This window comes from Schistocerca piceifrons, chromosome 8, assembly GCF_021461385.2.
Source record: "Schistocerca piceifrons isolate TAMUIC-IGC-003096 chromosome 8, iqSchPice1.1, whole genome shotgun sequence".
NCBI lineage: Eukaryota > Metazoa > Arthropoda > Insecta > Orthoptera > Acrididae > Schistocerca > Schistocerca piceifrons.
Window position 1 is genome coordinate 103,376,131 of NC_060145.1, and position 17,729 is coordinate 103,393,859.

Sequence of the window (17,729 nt, forward strand, 5' to 3'; positions counted from 1 at the left end):
TTCGTTACAGGATCATTTAGTAATCGCGAAAGCGTTACGGAGATGATAGATAAACTCCAGAGGAAGACTCTGCACGAGAGACGCTCAGTAGCTCGGTACGGGCTTTTATTGAAGTTTCGAGAACATACCTTCACCGAAGAGTCAAGCAGTATATTGCTCCCTCCTACGTATATCTCGCGAAGAGACCATGAGGATAAAACCAGAGAGATTAGAGCCCACACAGAGGCATACCGACAGTCCTTCTTTCCACGAACAATACGAGACTGGAATAGAAGGGAGAACCGATAGAGGTACTGAAGGTACCCTCTGCCACACACCGTCAGGTGGCTTGCGGAGTATGGACGTAGATGTAGATGTAGATGTAGATATGGAGGGGCATGTGGTCAGCACATGACTCTCCCGGCCGTATGTCAGTTTACGAGACCGGAGCCGCTACTACTCAGTCAAGTAGCTCCTCAGTTTGCCTCATGAGTGCTGAGTGCAACCCGCTTGCCAACAGCGCTCGTCAGATGGGACGGTTACCCATCCAACTGCTAGCCCAGCCCAACGGCGCTTAACTTCGGTGATCTGAAGGGAACCGGTGTTACCACTGTGGCAAGGCCGTTGGCACGGAAAGATGTAGGTGTTCGTTCTTCCAGTGCGCTGTTTGAGATTGAAGTAATATTGTGAAGGTGGTTCTATGAACCATTAAGTGTGATTTGTGGAGTATCCATGTAAATGTAGATGTTCAGGGGTTGTGCAGATAATGGAAACACCGAGATAAATGCATGTTTGGACATAAATGCAGATACTGGCCAAGCCTTCAGATTGTAGTGTTGTATTTGACTACGAACGGAACCTGTACAATGTTCTCAACACACTACAAGTGTCAATTGTCGTTAGAACAGTGTTCTGTGTAATTGTGAATGCATTATGACGGAGGTAAGTGAATTCGAACATGGGATAACTACTGGTGCTTGTATGGTGTGTGCTTCCGAAGCCAAGATAGCCGAAGTTTTTGGTACTTCAAGAGGCACAGTATTGAAGAGTTCTGTACAGAAACCAGATGGCAGTTATAAGAGTCGAGGGACATGAAAGGGAAGCAGTGATTGGGAAGGGAGTGAGACAGGGTTGTAGCCTCTCCCTGATGTTATTCAATCTGTATATTGAGCAAGCAGTAAAGGAAACGAAAGGAAAGTTCGGAGTAGGTATTAAAATCCAAGGAGAAGAAATAAAAACTTTGAGGTTCGCCGATGAGATTGTAATTCTGTCAGGGACAGCAAAGGACTTAGAAGAGCAGTTGAACGGAATGGATAGTGTCTTGAAAGGAGGATATAAGATGAACATCAACAAAAGCAAAACAAGGAATATGAAATGTAGTCGAATTAAGTCGGATGATGCTGAGGGTTAGATTAGGAAATGAGACACTTAAAGTAGTAAAAGAGGTTTGCTATTTGGGGAGCAAAATAACTGATGATGGTAGAAGTAGAGAGGATATAAAATGTAGACTGAAAATGGCAAGTAAAGCGTTTCTGAAGAAGAGAAATTTGTTAACATCGAGTATAGATTTAAGTGTCAGGAAGTCGTTTCTGATAGTATTTGTATAGAGTGTAGCCATGTATGGAAGTCAAGCATGGGTGATAACTAGTTTGGACAAGAATAGAATAGAAGCTTTCGAAATGTGGTGCTACAGAAGAATGCTGAAGATTAGATTGGTAGATCATATAACTAATGAGGAGGTATTGAAGAGGACTGCGGAGAGGAAAAGTTTGTGGCACAACTTGACTAGAAGAAGGGATCGGTTGGTAGGACATGTTCTGAGGCATCAAGGGATCACCAATTTAGTATTGGATGGCAGCGTGGAGGGTAAAAATCGTAGAGGGTGATTAAAAGATGAATACACTAAACAGATACAGAAGGATGTAGGTTGCAGTAGGTACTGGGAGATGAAGAAGCTTGCACAGGATAGAGTAGCATGAAGAGCTGCGTCAAAAAAGTCTCAGGGCTGAAGACCACAACAACAACAACAACTGTATACAGGGAAAAATGTGTTCTGCCATGTCAGAAGTAGAAGTAAGGTATGTGTTGAGTGACAGCGACTGTGGATTGTGTCGAAACGTAAGGAGACGACAGTTGCGAATCTCACTGGAAAACTGAATGTCGCACTCGCGGAGAGTGAAACATGGCACGGCTTCGGTGATGATTTGAACAACGATTTGAACAGCGTTATCGTAGTATTCCACTGGCCTTATGCTTACTCTGCAAGGTTGCGTTACTGTCAAACATTATGTGACTATTTTGGCTGATCAGATTCATCACATGGTACAATGTTTGTTCTCCGTTCACACAGTTCGCATCAGCCAGGACGGGGATGAATCGTCGCACCTCCCTGTCGACAGCAATCACTTGATCCCATTTTGATCGACTTCTAAGAGAACGGTGGGTAATCTCTATCAATCTCCATCATCGTTACTTGTGCTTGCTTCAAATTTACCTGAAGAATGGTATATGAATCTCTTGAAACCTTAAAGAACATGTATTTATCCACTCTGAGATAAATAGAGGCCGTTGGAATGCCAAAGGGCATCCTACACCATGTGAGTCATTGTAATGTATTAGCAGTAGGTTTTCCCGTATATTTGGCCACCCCACGAAAGTGAATCGTAGTGCAATGCGAAAGGATGCTATATGATTTGACCACGATACCATCGAGCTTCCTCTGGAATCAGACACCATCTCAATGGTCTAGCTGTTTTTGTGATATAAGGCAGAAATGTTACGGAAATCCAGTCGTGGGCACGGCGGTTACAGGACTTAGGTCTGTTGGAAGTATCCTGAGAGAATGCAATCCAAGCAGAGGTAGCGTGAAAGCCCTCGCTTGATGGTTCATCAGTGCTGTATGTCGGTTGAATTAGCCGAAGAGACAGAGGTACATATAGAGAGAGATGCAGGTAGAGAGTGATAGAGATGAAACAAGCAAGAGCAATGCACAACGAACCGCAGTGGAGACGTTTCGAGCAAGGCGTTATGCATCATGGAGAGCAAGTAACTAAGTTTATGGTATCTCTTTGTATAAATATGGATCCAAAGTTCTCCAGGAGATGTATACTGAAAGTTATTTTCTATGCCCTCAGGTCAAAGTCCATTAAGCCTTCATACTACCTAAAAGCATTTCGGTTACGACAGAGATAGAGGAGATTTTGGAAGTACACAAGTTTGTGTGTTCAACTCCCTCCTTAACGATGTTAATCATGTGTGCGGCTGAAATTATTCAGCACCAGAGATGGGATACAATAACCAACCGTTATGCACTGGGTGTGGTACTGGAATATACTAGCGGTAGACGTGCAACTGGCCGCCTGAGAACCTGGACACTGCTTGTCACATTAAAATCCGATGCCAGCTGGACTTTCCGGCAATCAGACAACTGCCAGTTTACACTGTTACGTAATTTAAAGTTCACGCAACGAGTCAACGGAAATAAGAGCACGGAAGTGAATAATATGGTGTCGGTCTTGAAAAGTCACTAAGTTACAAGGAGTTGGGATTCTCTTCCTACAGCACTGGTAAGAAAGTGAGTCTAATAACATCCCTGTTTTATTTTTCTTCACACACGTGAGAAACTTCACATCAAATAAGTGTATGGCCGAAAGTCATCAGCACACAGGGAAACAATTTCTTTCGCCTGTCATACATTAGTCACAAGGGAAACGAAACAAAAAATATTATCTGTAGGAATCACGTCAGAATCTACTTTTACTGAAAGCGTAGTAACGCCTGCGTGTGACATGTTGTGAGAGGGAATACTAATCAGGCATGCAACTGATCTAATGTTGCCCATTTGGCGCCGTAACTAATAATATCGCACCAAGGTCCTCTACAGTAAAATCCACACACGGGAGGTAAGATTAATGTGAACACGTGTCAGAAGATTGAATAACCACCTTCTGTATCGTTGATCGCTGCGAGACGTGCAGAAAGTCTGTTGGCTTCACCAACGCACAGACAGGGACGTGAAGCCATGTCGACTCCACGTCCGTGGCCAGATGCACAGTGTTCCTCAGTTGAGGATCCACGGCGCGTACAGCCCGATCGAGATGGTTCCACAGATTGTCTTTAAATTGGTGGAGTCTGGCGGCCATGGAGCACCATGAACTCATCCTGGTACCCTTCGAGCAACGCAGTTCCACTGTGGGCTGTGTTGCATTGCCGTGTTGGTAGATGCCTTCGAGGCGATGAAAAACAAACTGCGTTTAGGGGTGAACAGGGTCCCCAACGATAGATGCTTACTTGTGTTGATACAGTGTGTATTTCACAATGACGAAATCCTCTATGGAACGCCACGAAAATTCCTCCCAGACCATACCGCTCCCTCTTCGGACCTGGACGCTTCCGACAATTGTTGCAGGGTGTAGGCTTTCAACCTTTCACGACGTACACGCCAACGACCATCTTTCACGTGGAAATCTCACCACAGGCACTTATTTGACGCCAAGTTGCGGTTCTGGTTTGCAAATTACAGCCTTCGTCTCCGATGAACAGCAGTCAGCATGGGTGGTTCAACCATGTGCCTGCTGCGGAGACACATAAACAGCAACGTTCGCTGAACGGTCGTCGAGAAGACACTGTTGGTAGCCCCTTGGCTCACCTGGGCGCTCAGCTGCTCTACAGTTGCACGTCTTTTCTCCCGTACAAGTCTGCGCAGCCGTCGTTCACTAGTCGCCTATGACCCGTAGTGTACTACGGTTTCCTTGGCGCCAGTTTTTGATAGCGCCATTTTTCCATGCAATCTGTATTTCAAACACGGTGGCACGCGAACTGTTAACAGACTTAGCCGCATCGGAAATGCTTCCATTCATGGTCTGGTATCCGATGGTGAAGTCCTTTTGAATATCAGATAAATCACACCATTTCAGCATTGTGCCAACAACTGCACTGTGCTTTATATGCCCTCCACTGCTGTTTTTGTCACCTGCCATCTATGATCGGTTATTGCACATTGACGTAAAACATAAGTGGTGATCACATTAATACGACTGGGCCGTGTATGTGCTAGCGACGTGACATTTTCTTTAAAATTTTCTGTTACATATTGGGGAGAGTTCTGTGTTCCGTAACAAAATCCCAATAAATCAATGCCCACACATGAAAAAGATTCTTGTCCAAACTATCTCTCATACAACCTCAGTTTCAATCTTTATAGACTTGAGATGTATATCATCTATTTCTGAGTGTCCTATCCTTTCAGTACATACTTCGATTTTACGCACCACCTATGGTAAACTACAGTTTTACTGACGAAGTTTGTCAACAAATGACTGCAATATCGTTATACTGCAATACAGAAACATCTGAAGCTGTCCATCTCCTGGCAAAAAGACTGCAAAAAACAGAAATAGCAAGTAGGCTGTTATAATATCGTACACTGAGATACATTTATGGTGCTCGGTGGGTCGGTAGCAGATCACAAATCCAAAAGTCTGGGGATCGATTACTAATAGTTTCTAGCGTCAAGTTTTATTAATGTAAGAATCGTTAAGGCTATCAAATCTTGTTAGTATAAGAAGTGTCATGAGCACTATATAAAGAAAGGGAACTCTATTAAATAGTAAGCTTAACACAACATACAGTCATAGTGCTGGGAACGCGTGATGCCCATGCATCTGTGTCGGCGAGAATTGAATCTTACATATGTCCCGAGAAAAAGGCGAAAATGTTTCTTTCACAGTCACGGTCTTTACTGGACAATAAAATATATGAATGCAGTAGTTATAACTGCGAGCAGGCAGCTGAGGCAAACACGGAAATGTTAACATGGATTCCTTGTTTGAGAATCATTACACCGTTCATCAAATCTAGAGTGGAATTAAAATTCAAGCTGAAAGGATATCAATGATAAGATTCGCTGATGACATTACTATCCTCAGTAAAGGAAAAGTAGTACAGGGTATGCTGACTGGAGTGCACAATCTACAAAGTATGGACTGAGAGTCGATGGAAGAAAGACGAAAGTAATGAAAAGTAGCAGAAAGAAGAACAGTGAGAAACTAAATATCACGATTGGTGATCAGGAGGTTGATGAAGTTAAGAAATTCTGCTACCTGGGCAGCAAAATAACCCATGACGGACGGAGCCTAAGAAGCAGACTAGCATTGGCAAAAATGGCATTCCTGTCCAAGAGATGTCTACTGCTAGCAACACAGACCTTAGTTTGAGGAAGAAATTTCTGAGAATGTACGTTTGGAGCACAGCATTGTATGGTAGTGAAACATGAACTGAGGGAAAACTGGGAAGAAAAGAGACTCGAAGCACTTGAAACGTGGTACTACAGGAGGATGTTTAAAATTAAGTGTACTGGTAAGGTAAGGAACGTGGAGGTTCTCCAGAGACTCGGTGAGGAAAGGAAAGTGTGGGAAACGCTGACAAAAAAGAGGGATGTGATGAAAGGACATCGGTTAAGACATCAGGCATTGACTTCCGCAGAACGAGATGGAGCTGTAGAGGGTAAAAACTGTAGGAGGAGACAGAGACTGGAATACATTCAGCAAATAACTGAGGACGTAGGTTGCAGTGCTATGCCGAGATGAAGATGTTAACACAGGAGAGAAATTTGTGGTGGGCCACATCAAACCAGTCAGAAGACTGATACTAAGTACATATGGGAGAAACAAAATGTCTAATGATTTAAATCCCCTGATATTGTAACTAAAAGTGAATGCGAGAAAGACAACAGAACCATACATTTTCACAGTGCAGCACTTTTTTCGGTCTCCGTGTTAGCCGAAACAGTGTACAGTGTTGTTTCAAAAAAAATATAGCTGTCCATCCGAATGTTTGTGAGAGTACAGCCTAATGTTTTGAAGTATATCGGTAAAGAACATTTCGAGAGTTTTTGTAAGTTAGTTTAACAACATTTTGTCCTTATACACTCCCGGAAATTGAAATAAGAACACCGTGAATTCATTGTCCCAGGAAGGGGAAACTTTATTGACATATTCCTGGGGTCAGATACATCACATGATCACACTGACAGAACCACAGGCACATAGACACAGACAACAGAGCATGCACAATGTCGGCACTAGTACAGTGTATATCCACCTTTCGCAGCAATGCAGGCTGCTATTCTCCCATGGAGACGATCGTAGAGATGCTGGATGTAGTGCTGTGGAACGGCTTGCCAAGCCATTTCCACCTGGCGCCACAGTTGGACCAGCGTTCGTGCTGGACGTGCAGACCGCGTGAGACGACGCTTCATCCAGTCCCAAACATGCTCAATGGGGGACAGATCCGGAGATCTTGCTGGCCAGGGTAGTTGACTTACACCTTCTAGAGCACGTTGGGTGGCACCGGATACATGCGGACGTGCATTGTCCTGTTGGAACAGCAAGTTCCCTTGCCGGTCTAGGAATGGTAGAACGATGGGTTCGATGACGGTTTGGATGTACCGCGCACTATTCAGTGTCCCCTCGACGATCACCAGTGGTGTACGGCCAGTGTAGGAGATCGCTCCCCACACCATGATGCCGGGTGTTGGCCCTGTGTGCCCCTCGACGATCACCAGTGGTGTACGGCCAGTGTAGGAGATCGCTCCCCACACCATGATGCCGGGTGTTGGCCCTGTGTGCCTCGGTCGTATGCAGTCCTGATTGTGGCGCTCACCTGCACGGCGCCAAACACGCATACGATCATCAGTGGCACCAAAGCAGAAGCGACTCTCATCGCTGAAGACGACACGTCTCCATTCGTCCCTCCATTCACGCCTGTCGCGACACCACTGGAGGCGGGCTGCACGATGTTGGGGCGTGAGCGGAAGACGGCCTAATGGTGTGCGGGACCGTAGCCCAGCTTCATGGAGACGGTTGCGAATGGTCCTCGCCGATACCCCAGGAGCAACAGTGTCCCTAATTTGCTGGGAAGTGGCGGTGCGGTCCCCTACGGCACTGCGTAGGATCCTACGGTCTTGGCGTGCATCCGTGCGTCGCTGCGGTCCGGTCCCAGGTCGACGGGCACGTGCACCTTCCGCCGACCACTGGCGACAACATCGATGTACTGTGGAGACCTCACGCCCCACGTGTTGAGCAATTCGGCGGTACGTCCACCCGGCCTCCCGCATGCCCACTATACGCCCTCGCTCAAAGTCCGTCAACTGCACATACGGTTCACGTCCACGCTGTCGCGGCATGCTACCAGTGTTAAAGACTGCGATGGAGCTCCGTATGCCACGGCAAACTGGCTGACACTGACGGCGGCGGTGCACAAATGCTGCGCAGCTAACGCCATTCGACGGCCAACACCGCGGTTCCTGGTGTGTCAGCTGTGCCGTGCGTGTGATCATTGCTTGTACAGCCCTCTCGCAGTGTCCGGAGCAAGTATGGTGGGTCTGACACACCGGTGTCAATGTGTTCTTTTTTCCATTTCCAGGAGTGTATAATAGTATAGACAGACAGTAGATGAAGCCGAACAAAAATATAGTCTCAGTTGTAGGTAAAGAAAATGGCAGATGATGATGCGTAGTTGAGATACTGGAAAATCTGTTGCCTCGCCATAGAAAGATAGCACACAACGCCCTTGTGTGTCCCATCTTTGAATATTGCTTTAGCGTATCAGGGTGGAGTAGGAGGTGACATTGAACGTTTACAGAAAAGAGCGGGATAAGTGGTCACCGTATATCTGGGTGACGAGAAAGTGTAACAAAAAAACACTGAGATAACGTAAATGGCGATCACTGGAGAACAGAGGCAATACATATTGTGGGCTACTGCATGGGAAAACTGCAGGAATTGCCTCTGAGTGCATACTTCTCTACCACTATGTATACATGTCGCAGTTATAGCATAGAAAAAGTAGGTAAATAAAAGTTCATATAGAGATACAGAAGCAGTAATTACATCGACACACCATCTTGTGAATGGAACAGGAAGTAACCGAAATATATGGCACAGAAGTAAATCTCTCTATCAGACACATTTTCAGTGTACAGATGCAGCCTAGATATGCATGCTCTTCTGAAAAAAACTTCAATGTAGTACCGGGAATCGAGGTGGAGACCTTATGGGAAACTGCTAAAATTGCTAATGGATCACTATGGCAAGCTTCTGGAAATGAATCCTTTGTATCAACAAGTGAGTGGTGCTGAGATCATACACTGTGGCCTTGAGGAGGCTACAACACGCCCTGATTCCATTTGAAAGACAACACCAGACACCTGCAAACTGACTGCTTTACGAAATGTATGGCGGACCCCTGCGGCTGGTCTATAGAGAGTGGTTCCGATATTACCGATTATGATAGCCTGATGGAGTACAAAATTTGTATAAATACAAATGTAAATGTTCGTTTGTACAAACTCGTGAATCTCCGATAGTTCTATACCGACTGCTTTCAAATTTTGACGAAATGTTGGAAAAATTTCATGTTCGTTTGTTCAGAATCATAAATCTCCGAACGATTGTCATATATTGCTTCGAAATTTTGACATAACGTAGCACTCAAATAGGCATGTGTGTGTGTGTGTGTGTGTGTGTGTGTGTGTGTGTGTGTGTGTGTGTGTAATACACAAAGGGAAAAATTTACAATTTTATTCTTACAAACCTCAAAAGTTACTGACCGATTTACTTCAGTTTTATACACTATACAGAATTGAAGATACTGACGGATGACAGAAATAGGCTATGTATTTTTAATGTACATAACAAAAAATATTTATAATAATGAAACACATTTAGCAAATAAGAAGTTGCATTTATGGCTTATTGGCTATAACAGCAAACTAGCGAGAGAGGGGTAGAGGAGGGGGACGGAGGGTCGGGAGAAAGTGGACAAAGGAAGCTGAAAGGAGGAGATGGAAGGAGAAAAGGTCGAGGAGATAGTGAACAGAGAAAGGCGGAGACAGAGCGGAATGAGGAGACGGAGAGAGAGTTCGAAGAAAAGTTGGCCAGAGATGGGGGGAGGAGGCGATTCACGGAGAGAGGTGCACAGAGGACGAGATGGGCAGAGACATGGGAGAAAAGGAGATTAGGATGTATCTCTAATTTCCATACTTATTAAAAACGTGTGTTCCTGTTTTCTGTCTTTTCTATTTAACTAGACTGAGTCACAGCAGTGCGTGGCCGGGAACAGCTAGTAATAATAATAAATTATATTTCCTGCTCGGGAATATTTCCTGCTGACCTATTAAATATTTGTGGTATTGTAATTTCACGTTTAGTGCTATTCGGAGTGCGTAGCGGGGATAGCACAGTTATTAGTTTCTCTGTGCAGCCCCTGTTTTTACGTTTTTTATGTTTTGAAGATGGCCTGTGGGTATTAAAATTCACACAGGATTTCACAATCCACCCGTAAACCGTCTGGATGTACGTTAGTTTCTGTCATTGAGATGGGTTCATTTCATTTTCATATCTGAAAATAATTCAAGCCTTCAAAGTCTCTTGTGGTATATTTTGTTTAAGTTTCAATCAGTTATAGAAAATTTAATGCTTACCTCTAAAATACCATGGTACCAAGGGAACAAGCGCCAACTTCAGTACAGGTCTGGTTGCTGAATTTGAAATTTTCCTTAAATAAAACTGCATTTTTGGCATCGAGTATTTTTTGATAACTCTTTCAGTCACACTGTTTCGACATCAATACAATTTACTGTAGCAGAACTCAACGACTGTACATGGACAGCCGCGTGGAGTAGCCACGCGGATTAGGGTGCTAAGTCATGGATTGTTCGGTCCCTCCCGCCAGAGGTTCGAGTCCTCCCTCGGGCATGGGTGTGTGTGTTGTTCTTAGCATAAGTTAGTTTATGTTAGTTTAAGTAGGCATGGGTGTGTGTGTTGTTCTTAGCATAATTAGTTTAAGTTAGTTTAAGTAGTTTGTAAGTCTAGGGACCGATGATGGCTCTAAGCACTAAGGGACTTAACATCCGAGGTCATCAGTCCCATAGTCTTAGAACTACTTAAACCTAACTAACCTAAGGACATCACACACATCCATGCCCGAGGTAGGATTCGATCCTGCGACCGTAGCGGCAACGCAGTTCCCGACTAAAGCGCCAAGAACCGTTTGGCCACAGCCGCCGGCTAGGGACCGATGACCTCAGCAGTTTGGTCCCTTAGGAATTCACACACATTTTAACATTTTAAACTTGGTTTGTACATGTTAATTAAGTATGGCTGCTAACCAAGCCTACATGAGAAATCAATTATGCCTCACAATCGAGCAGAAAGGCTCCAAAGAGCTCAGAAATCCGAGATGCTCCATGCCAACGATATCTGATCTCCAGCAGCCGAGGTGTCACAGACCAATACACTGATCGGTTGACACCAATGTTACGCATCATTATAGTAAGCGAACGGGGGAGAGAACATTTTTAAGTGCCTACAGCCCGGCATGCTCAACAGGCAGAAGTATCAACAAGAGCCTGCCGCTAGACGTAAAGGTTTCGACGTGGCTAGTCAATCAGAAAGAGTGCGACAGCAGCACTTCTGTGCGTGAGTGCGAGCACACTCACTGGAGAAGTGTAAGACTAGTGCATATCAAATTGCCTCTGTAACTCTCGTATCATTACGTGAGAAGTACTAGATAGGACACAATAACGCCTATAAGGGGTTTGATGAAGCAGTTATGATACTAATAAAAAAATTGTTAAGCCAGTACAGCAAAACTCTTGTCGACTTTTAATAAGCGAAATGACTTGGTTACAAATGCTGTAATGCAGCAACGCCGCTCCTCAACACCATAAATACTCTACCTCACAAACCTAGAGCCAGTCTATGAAGAGGATCGACAGCGTTAATGTTGTTCACACTCAATTCCCTGATTCTTGCATGTAACATTAATATTCAGTACTGGTTGTACTCTTGCTGCATAATGTGGTGACAACAATTCCACAGCCACACGTGAGTACAAACCAACATCAAGTAATGAATCCGCCAGTGAAGGGTAGTCAATGGGTCTACTAACACCAGGGCACCAACTGCTCTGAAACTTATGCGTCATGCGGGTTAGTCGGCCTACCTAACCAGCAGGCCAGGATCAGCATCAGCAGGACAACACAGCATCTGACAACACAGTCCATTTGGTGCGACAACAATGGGAGTTACCTGACAGGAAAAGAGTACTGTCAGCACTCGTGTAAGCCACACACACAACACACACACACACACACACACACACACACACACACACACACACACACACCTGTGGGTCGCGCCATGGTCACTTCTTCATTCTTAGCAGACCAGCCGACGGGAAGCACCAACTGGTAGGCAACCGGTTACACACTGAGTCACCGGCCTGCGCTCAGGGCTGATGCAGCGTTCTTCGGCTGTCCTCAGTGTACATCTGGATTCAGCAGATTCTGCTCCAGCTTACGAAGCCACCAGCTACCGTTCAAGACAAGGCGAGAAGACGTATTCTGAGGAATAAAAGAAGTTATATTTGATTTTGTTCCATTTATCAGACGACGCCACACAGTTTCTCGGCCTCTGACCTCATGAAACAATGTTGGTTTCGAGGCATGGAGTGGGTGACTCCTACACCAAGTATTCCTCTTATATCACAAATGAAACAGAAGAGTTACAGATGTTCCTTCTGTACACAATACTCACGAATAGAAAACTACCAGTGTTGGCATATTATCCACGCATTTTCAGTTCTGTGTATTAACGGCCAAGGCTTTCCAATTACTTATTTACTCGTGTATTACCGTCACGTATTATCTCAAATTCAGAAAAATATAAGAAAAATTCAGGAGTTTCCAAGTATCCAAATATCATTATCTGCAATGGCTATTTGAAAAGTCAGTTCCATTTTTTTAACTAAAATAAGCCGTTCATGTGTTAAGGAGTTTGTTATTATATCCAACTTAAAGCTACTACTGTCGGCTATTTTTCAACAATGCACTTGTCATACTCAGGAACGAATTACTGAATGCCCGCGTTGTGGGATCCTGCTGTCACTGAGCTAATTCACTTTCTTGGCACTCTCCGTTAAAACGTATGATCATTTTTTCATGTTCATAAACCTGAGAAAATCAATGCATGAAAAATGAACGATTAAAGTAATATGACCAAACGACTCGTAGTAGAAACTCTAAAGCAATGTTTGTGTGCATTGGCAGTATATGACCTAGGGTTATCATGCACAAAAATTATGCCACAACACAACTTCCCACACCTTTTCCACTACATATGTTTTATGAGCCGATTTAAGCTTTCGTAGCAAATTTCTGGGATTATTGTAACGCTTTGTTCCACTAAATCGACAAGGAGTATTCTGTTTATATTCCAAGAAAAGGGGTTGTCAACAGTTTTCGTGAAGAATGTGTTTGGCGGAATTTTAAAGGCTTTCGTGAAGAGCTAATGTCACCCCATTCAATTTATTAGACTTTTGTGTCACTTTGACATATTCAGTACATGTTTCATCCGTTTTCGTAATATAATGGATGAAATCGTCTCATCCTGGACCGTACTGCGTCAAAGCGTTAACGCGGGTGACACCCAAATCTCCTTGTGGACATCAGTCAGACGCTTTGGGACTCACCGTGCCCAAAATTTTTGTTAACCGAACTTACCAGTCACAAGTTCTTAAAATAATGTTCGTGATATCAGGGACTGTTTGCTTTTCTTGTACGCAAATAGTCGCAAACGTAAGAAAGGAATACTAAAATGTAATGTACAGAAAATCTACTCTATGAACATAAGAGCCTGGACAGATCAAATTGTTTCAAAATCTGGAATTTTTCTATTACAACGAGAAATTATGTAAATTACAATGAAGAAAGTGGTGAGCGGTCTTACATTTTTTTCATTTTGTTTGTTGACTTTTTGGAACAATAGATGAAGACAATATGAAATGGGACAAACATGAGATGTTTTAAACCAAAGGTTCTCGAAAGCAGAGTATTCGCTATCACTAGCTCCAGACGAAAACCTACATCTGTTTGCTGAAAACCCCGAGGAATGAACTATCGCTCCGAAATTCGATAGGACAAAAAGATCTAAAAGCCGAAATACAAGCAGCGGAAGAACTTTTATTTATTTAATATATATGTTCCACTGCCTCCGAGTACTACGTGAAATCACTGTGGATTCCTTAAAACATTTTGTTAATAATTAAATTTTAGGGAATATTGAACAAACTAATGTTCACATAGAAAATAAACTGTAACAACGTTCCTCCTCTCTCTGAATCATATCCTTTGGCTTGCTTTAAGAACTAAGAATGGAATATCGCTAACCTGATCTCATATTTTAAGGAGAGAATAGCAAACTTGCTAGACATCAATCATAGCAATCGATCCCGCACGAAAATTTGGGCCATATTTCTGACAATACGCACTTATGACCTTCTTAATGTACAGCCCCACTGTAGCCGCCAAATGCCGGACAGCGAGTACAGTACCCTAAACTGTGTACTAGGTTTGTTTTAACGATGTCGGTGAACCGCACCTGCAGGGGCGGTACGGAATGGCGATCAGATTTCAACATTTAAAGGTCAAAGAACGAATAACTGGTAAGAATCGTTACATGGGGCTCTTCGACTAATTTTGAGATAAGGCCCTTTCTTTACACTGTAATTTATACCTCCACATTTCCATGTAAAAACCATAGACTACATCATGAATGGAGACGTATTATGTGTAGAGAGCACTGACGTTCGATGCTTCTTTACGTTGAGGATGACCATGACGATAACGCCCTTTCAGCATAGTTACATTCGTTGACGAGCTTCATTCGCACAACGGGGCAGGAATATATAAACGAGTGAGTAAGTGATGGTGACGTCTGCTGTGGATCGAGTCATAAACAACTGGAGCGCGAGAATGGTTAAAAGCTCTACATTCAAAGCGTCATAACTGCTGAAACATCCGCTTGGTAAAATTTATAAATGATAGTGCTGGTAAACCTCTTACGTTATTTGATTGTCAAACAGCTGAGCAAAACTGAGCGTACTCATACATTTCTTTCTTTACTTATTCTGATCAACAATAAACTGACACACAATATTTTTTTTTAGCGCAACGCAATCTGACTTTCTATAATCCATACCAAAAAATGGCCCTGACTAACAGTAACCTATACCTTTCATGAATCACTTACCTCACAAAAATCTTCGTTACTCAAACTACTGCAATACAGCGAGCGCCAGTACTGCCAGCTAAATAAAAGATTGAAACTACTGAAGGCACTAACTACTGCTAGGCATAGTTAGCAAATGAAAGATTTTGATAGTGATTTGACATCTAGTCTTACAAATTTCCTTTTTCTGACGGACACACGTCCAGATCGTCCGCTCTGAAAACTCTGCCATCTCTCTCCCCACATCCACCACTGCTGGAGGCTCACCTCTAAATGCGCAACGCTACGCGATGTTCACATCCAACTGCCCAACACTACAATAGCGAATATTCCAACAATGCCAACCAGCCACAGATAGCACATAGCACAGTCAGTGATTTTCATACAGAGTGCTACGTGGCTTTACCAACACAAAGACCTAAACAGCCTACTTACACTGGCTACTATGAGCATTATGGCCCGAGCTTTCCAGTGGGATCGATGTTGGAGCAGATATCTTGAAATAGTGCTTTTACTCCATAAAGTATAAGGTCAAGTTGGTGAGGTTTCGTGGTAGGAAGGGCGATTGTCACTATGACCTCACACACATGCCTGAGAAGTCCAGCAGAGTAAATTAAGAGCGGTGTTGATACACAAGGTGATCCTGTGATGATGTAACAAATTTTCAGGAATTATGGTTTAGGATAATGGTATCAATTTGAGACAAGGGACCGTGGCCCGGAAACGACCGACTCAAGAATTATAATCGGAAGTCGTTCTGATACCTCTGACAGTGGAACTCTTTTACTTCAGGCTCCTTGCCATCCGCATTTTGGGAGCAGGAAGTGTAAACTAAAACTAGAAAAAAATGTTCGGTAAACATGGGCTCTAAACTGCATCCCTTATGTACTATCAGCACTTGTTTATTTTTACTACTGTGAAACATCTCATGTAATAAACAAGCGCTCACAGCACTTTAGAGCCCATGTTTACGCCACACAATTTTCTTATTTTTGTTCATACTAAGTGCTCCCAGAATATTGAAAGTATAAAGCTTACAGTGGAAGAAATCGACTGTCACAGGTGCCAGAGCAATATCCAATGGTAACTTTCGTCTCAGCAGTTTCTGGACAAGATGATACATTTACCCTCCTCCGTCGACCAAGAAAATTCGTAACATCACACAATCACTATTTACAGTAGAGTTAACACTGCATTTCTACACTTACTGGCCATTAAAATTTCCACACCAAGAAGATGACGTGCTACAGGAGCGAAATTTACCTGACAGGAAGAAGATGCTGTGATATGCAAATTATTAGCTTTTATGAGCATCCACACAAGTTTGGGGCCGGTGGCGACACCACCAACGTGCTGACATGAGGAAAGTTTTCAACCTATTTCTCATACATAAACAGCAGTTGACCGGCGTTGCCTGGTGAAACGTTGTTGTGATCCTCGTGTAAGGAGGAGAAATGCGTACCATCACGTTCCCGACTTTGATAAAGGTCGGATTGTAGCCTATCGCGATTGCGGTTTATCGCATCGCGACATAGCTGCTCGCGTTGGTCGAGATCCAATGACTGTTAGCAAAATGTACAGTCGGTGCGTTCAGGAGGGTAATACGGAACGCGGTGCTGGATCCCAACGGCTTCGTATCACTAGCAGTCGAGATGACAGGCATCTTTTCTGCATGGCTGTAACGGATCGTGCAGCCACGTCTCGATCCCTGAGTCAACAGATGGGGACGTTTGCAAGACAACAACCATCTGCACGAACATTTCGACGACGTTTGCAGCAGCATGGACTACCAGCTCGGAGACCATGGCTGCAGTTACCCTTGACGTTGCACCACAGACATGGTGTACTCAAAGACGAATCTGGGTGCCCTAATGGCAAAACGTCATTTTTTCGGATGAATCCAGGTTCCGTTTACAGCATCATGGTGGTCGCATCCGTGTTTGGCGACATCGCGGTGAACGCACATTGGAAGTGTGTATTCGTCATCGCCATACTGGTTTATCATCCGGCGTGATGGTATGGGGTGTAATTGGTTACACGTCACGGTCACCTCTTATTCGCATTGACGGCTCTTTGACCAGTGGGCGTTACATTTCAGATGAGTTACGACCCGTCGCTCTACCCTTTATTCGATCCCTGTGAAACCCTAAATTTCAGCAGGATAATGGACGACCGCATGTTGCAGGTCCTGTACGGGCCTTTCTGGATACAGAATATGTTCGACTGCTGCCCTGGCCGGCACATTCTCCAGATCTCTCACCAATTGTGAATGTCTGGTCAATGGTGGCCGAGCAACTGGCTCGTCACAATACACCAGTCACTATTCCTGATGAACTGTGCTATCGTGATGAAGCTGCATGGGCAGGTGTACCTGTACACGCCATACAAGCTCTGTTTGACTCAGTGCCCAGGCGTATCAAGGCCGTTATTACGGTCAGAGGTGGTTGTTCTGGGTACTGATTTCTCAGGATCTATGAACCCCAATTGCATGAAAATGTAATCACGTGTCAGCTCTAATATAATGTATTTGTTTAATGAATACCCGTTTATCATCTGCATTTCTTCCTTGTGTAGCATTTTTAGTGGGCAGTAGTGTACAAGAACAGACTGACGCAGCACCAGGCTTTCAGTTTCCAAGGCTTGTAGACAGTGGGCAAGCGGTCGAGTACATCACAAGAG

General features: G+C 44.0%; 1 pseudogene; it reads right to left on the reverse strand.

The window, feature by feature from the left end:
* Positions 1 to 490: 490 nt before the first annotated feature.
* LOC124712754 lies at positions 491 to 608 on the reverse strand (annotated as a pseudogene).
* Between the last annotated feature and the right edge of the window lie 17,121 nt (positions 609 to 17,729).